General features: G+C 38.3%; 1 long non-coding RNA gene across 1 annotated transcript in view; it reads right to left on the reverse strand.

The window, feature by feature from the left end:
• Nucleotides 1-1,987: 1,987 nt before the first annotated feature.
• Nucleotides 1,988-5,314, reverse strand: part of LOC103592666 — a 31,657-nt gene continuing 28,330 nt past the window's right edge. Inside the window, exon 2 of the long non-coding RNA XR_550674.1 lies at nucleotides 1,988-2,263. This is a non-coding gene — a long non-coding RNA (uncharacterized LOC103592666). The remainder of the gene's footprint in view (nucleotides 2,264-5,314) is intronic.

Below are 5,314 nucleotides of genomic sequence, written 5' to 3' on the forward strand. Positions count from 1 at the left end.
TGGCTCCAAATCACTTTCTTACTTACATGCTAATGAGGAGAGAAAAAATCCTTTTGTTTGTTGTTGTTCTTCTCTTTTTAACCTTCGCCCCATAAGATGTTTAATTAAACATTAGAATCTACCTCTAGAGCATTACAACTTACTTACATGCTAATGAGGAGAGAAAAAATCCTTTTGTTTGTTGTTGTTCTTCTCTCTTTAACCTTCGCCCCATAAGATGTTTAATTAAACATTAGAATCTACCTCTAGAGCATTACAAGGCAGGCTAACCTTTCCGGAAACAACAAATAGAAGCCAAGAGAAATTAAAGGTTTGAAATCGAGAAGCCAAGAAAGCAAGCTGATTGGGAGGGGTTGAGGGGGTCCTTTCTGGCAACAGACACACAGGACTGATGCAGACCCTGAAGCTAAGTCATCAATAAGCTAAAGAGCTATTAACCTAATGTTCTTAACAAAGAAATCTTATAGCAGATTAGAGGCAGAAATGTGGAAGGACTCTAAGAGTGGGAGGCAGGTGTAATCAGAAAAAGTAACATTAAGCAGATTTACAATAAGAGAAAAGTCAGGGCAAAGAAAACAGATATAATAATATACAGCTCTCACTCAGTGAGTGCTTACAAGTGCAGTGCTTATAATGCATCAGGTACCGTGAACAGTCATCGTCTCATATAAGCATCAGAAATATTCCTAAAACACCCAAGTTTCCTCTGCTAGGATTTAAACCTAGATAGGTCTGATTCCAGGATATATCATAACCCCCAGGATAATTAGAAGTGGAAGAATATCCATTAAATGAGGTAATTTTTACTAGTCATAGGTTCTTTTATGACTGGTCATACCATCTAATATTTTCATCATAGTGGACGTTTATATTAAAAATCTCGTGTCATCAAAAACAAAAAACTTAACTAAATGAGGTAATTTTTACTAGACATAGGTTCTTTTATGACTGGTCATACCATCTACTATTTTCATCATAGTGGACGTTTATATTAAAAATCTCGTGTCATCAAAAACAAAAAACTTAAAATTTGTGCATCATCTCTTTCAAAAGGAATAGGTTTATGTAATGTGTCTGTGAAAGATTTCCATTTTAATTACTGTTTACTTAATACGAACACTTTTTCAAAATAATCTTCAGTCTGGAAGATGAACTCAGGGGCAATGTGTTATTCGCAGCTGTAGGGGACAGTCCTCAACTGTGACTGACAACATCTCTCACACCTGCTCACTCAAAGTCCATTTTCTCACATTAAGAATCCTTGCCTTCCCAAGGTAGAAGTCAGAGAATTCTCGTTTTCTACCTCTTCTGCAGATTGTTACAGGCACATGACCCAGCTTTTGAGGATTAGAAGCACTCAGGGGGTCTTGGATTTGAAAGTGAGCAACATGAGGAGGAGCCACACACTGGCAAAGGCAGTGTCAGCATGGAAATGCCAGTATCCCCAGATGACTGGTCCCCAAATTCTAGGTGCATAGCAGCAGTGGCAGGAGATTTCTGCCTTAAGAAGTCCCCATCCTTCCACCCGGCCCCTCTCCTTCTGTGCTTTGGCTTCGGTCATGATGGAGTAATTTCCTGGTTTGGCTGTAGCCCTCCAGGAAATTCTAACCTGATATACTTGTCTCCTTGAGCCTCATATTCTTGTCTGCTTGATCTAGCCAGCGTAGATTCTATTGTTTACAACAAAGGACCCTGACTGACACCCAAAGGCAGTCTTATAAAAGAGATGCTGTTGAACTAGTTTTTGAAGCACCAGTATGTTGAAGAAGAATGCTGGTTTAGTGAACATTTTACTTCTGGAGATATACTGAGGGTACATTTTATCTTAAGATAAAATGGAAGAAAGTTAGAGTTTTTAAAGACTTAAATGATCATTTCTGGTTTTTACATCTTTGTTTTAGGGACCCAAAAGTCTGCAACTCGCGAAGATCAAAAATGACGTGCCTAGTGGCAATACCACCGATTAAACACAGAGCACAAACTAAAATCCAGTTCCCCTGACTTGAGTTAAGGGTGTTTTTCTTTTTATTCCCCATAGGTTCTCTGCTTTGGGCAAACACGAGGCAGGTCAAGAATCATGTCTCAGACTGCTCAGCTTTTGAATGCCGCATTCTGGAGTCCAGTTGCCCAGTGGCACAGAAGTCAGATAAGTTTTTCAGTTTGTGGATGTGGATTCCTGCTTCCTTGGTCGGGTTCCAATTAGGGCTGGTAAAGTTGCAACATTAGCAAGCTCATCCCTTCTCCTCCAGCTGCTTTATAGTCACTGTAAAGAAGAGGGGATGAGAAGGGCATTTAGCTTAGATGCAAGTTATATTTATGGAGAGTTGCACACTGTTTTCATACATCACTGCGTCACCACAACCCCAGGGAGGTGATGGCACCACCTTTCACCTTGATTGATAGGAGGAACTCTTCCTGCTTCTATCCAAGAGGCCACATTGGATCGTGCAGAACAAATGGCTCAGGACCTCTGTCAATAATTATCTATGTTCCCTTGAGCAAGTTATTACTTAGTCTTTGTCAAGCCTTGGTTTCTTTACTTGTATGTTGGGGATAAAATATCATTTACCTCAAAAGGTATTTATGAGAAACAATTCATATAAAGTGCAACATATACAGTAAGCACATTATAAGTGCTAGATATGCTGAACAAATTTATTTTTTTAAGAGTCATTTACCTGCTTAAGCATTTCTAATCTCACATTGTTTTTAGAAGACTCCTGAGTCTATATGATCTGCTGCCACAGTATCCGGCTAAGTTTAGGCTAGACAAAGTAGGCAATCTCCAGCTTAGAATATATCTGGAATAGTGTAAATTCTCTGCAGCTGCCCTATTGCAGGGCAGAGGTTGCACTGCCAACTGTGTAAAAGAACTGTGTGTGTTTGTGGGGAGGTGGCTTAGATGGGGGAAAATGAGCAAAAGCAATTTCAAACTCATAAAAAATCAAATTCAAAGCACTTAGATACATTATACAGAAGATGCCACAGTTTCGTACAAATCATTAATGTGACGGTAATAGGAAATATTACTTTACACAGCTGTTTGGCACTATATCGAATTAGGACAAGGCCAGAATTGCCTAATTTTAGGTAAACTTCCCCCAACATCTGACATAGCTTGAGTATAATGCTAAATACTCAGTCTTTTCTTGTGGTCTGCAGACTTCAGTTTGGAGACCTGCTCACTCTGCCTTCTTATCCTTGGGCCTTTCTTTTCTAAAGTAAACTTTCTTCTTGGCCGCAGAAAAGAGAAAGTCAGGAGGTTTACTGAAGGCAGAATGTTCTTTCCTTCACTAAGCTGTACTCACCCCCTGCCCCCCAATATTACAGTGGAATTGCACTGAGTCTTTCACAGGTTTGTGCTGACATATTCTGATCAGATGGATGCATATTTTTTTGGTACAAGATTCATACAGAATAAGGTGGTGCAGCTTCTCATATTAAAATACTGTCTGTGTTTAACAATCTGGTCTGCATCATTAGAAAATGGGTAGTATCAATCCCATAGGCAATTTATTATCAATGCTAATGAGCCAGACTGAACGTCAAAAAGTTAGTTTGAATATATTTTAATACTGGCAAATTTCAATGTGAATATGTTTGTTATATTCGCTTTGAAATCGGTGTGTAAATTACAGTTCTACTTCCGTAACTTTACCTCTACTAGTTTCTGATTAATTCTTAGGTTTTTCTGGCATCATTTCTTACACTAATGAAGCAATAATTTGATTTGGAAAAGTCTTCCTTATTGACTGAACTTGGACTTGAATTTACAATCAATTTTCTGCCCCATATAATTTTTCTTTATTATACAAAGTCTGGATCTGAATAGTCCAATATGGTAGCCATTTATGTAACTATTTATGTTTATATTTAAATCAATTTAAATTAAATTAAAAATTCAGTGCCTCACTTGCACTACCCATATTTCAAGATCTCAGTAGCCTCATCTATTTAGTGGCTTCTTGTCAAATGGTGCAGAAAGCATTCCTATCTAGAGGAGAAGTTCTATCAACAGCACTGAGCTAGGAGATATGTCAACAATGGTAAGAGCAAAGTGATAATAATAACATTGATTAAAAGCGTTCACTGTTTGCTATGCAGTGAAGAAATTTATCACAGCAATTCTATGGATTGGATACTATTATTGTGCTTATTTTTGAATTTGAAGAAGCTCAAGGGGTGGAATGTAATTAAAAACTATTTAAATTGTGTCTCCTACTGTCTTTTAAATACACTGAATGAGGCTAGTTGCTTTTCTGCTAAGTGAAAATTTAGACAGCCTATGACTTTTCTGTTTGCTTTAATAATGTTCTACAATGACTTTAAATCACAGAACATGGTATCAGTTCAATAATAAAAATTTCTGGTCTCACGTAATTATCAAAGCTCTGAAGCTGATTTGAGGTTGAGGCTTCCGCCACCTGTGGTTGGAGCTGTAGCCAGCAGGAAGACTTGTGCTGAAGGAGACCAGGGTGGCTCCTTCCCTGTATCTCTGCCTAGCACCTCTTTCCATCCATGACAGTTTGAACACAACAGCCAGTTTTAAAATCTCATTTTGATGGACATTTTTGTAGGTTCTCCAGCAACCTCCCCATTGCTGAGGACATGCCTGTATTTCTCTTGACAAGGTCCAATACATGTCTGTTCTGTTGGACGAGGGAGTGGGATGTGATTCTTTTCACTTTCAGTCCTAGGAATCTGAGTAGGGTTCTGTTTACTGAAATGTTTGCCCCTCTAGGTAGTTCACTAGGACAGGTAAGTGATTTTCCTATATTGGATCTTCATTGTTAACTTCTGATCCATTGCTAACATTCATACAGGGCAAACATCTTTGCCCTGAGCAAACTCTAGAAATATAGATTGGTAAATAAAGCAGGAAGTTCTCCCATTTCTGCCACTGGCATGGCCAGCCAGCCATCATTCGTCCTTTAAATTAATCAGAGTTGTTGCAGACACTAGCCGACTGCATTTCCAAAGTCCAGAAAATCCATGTTTATAACCCCTCAGAATGGTCATTTTAAAGCTATCTTGTAATTGAGGAGGCTCAGACTCACGGTCTAACTTTCTACAAAGAAAAATTTCCCCAATCTCTAGCTCTGGAACTTTTTTATATCCAATGTGGATAAGTGGTTAAGTGCCATGTAAAAGGGTTTTTTTTAGTATAGCTCTCTCTCTCTTTTTTTTTTCTTTTTAAGTTTCAATGGCTTCTAGTACATACACAGAGTTGTGTAATTTAAAAATATTTCATTACCTCCAGAAGAAATCCTATAATACATGAGCAGCCAATCCCCATCGTTACCAATAGTCTCAG

This window comes from Galeopterus variegatus, unplaced genomic scaffold (assembly GCF_000696425.1).
Source record: "Galeopterus variegatus unplaced genomic scaffold, G_variegatus-3.0.2 Scaffold1195, whole genome shotgun sequence".
Classification (NCBI taxonomy): Eukaryota; Metazoa; Chordata; class Mammalia; order Dermoptera; family Cynocephalidae; genus Galeopterus; species Galeopterus variegatus.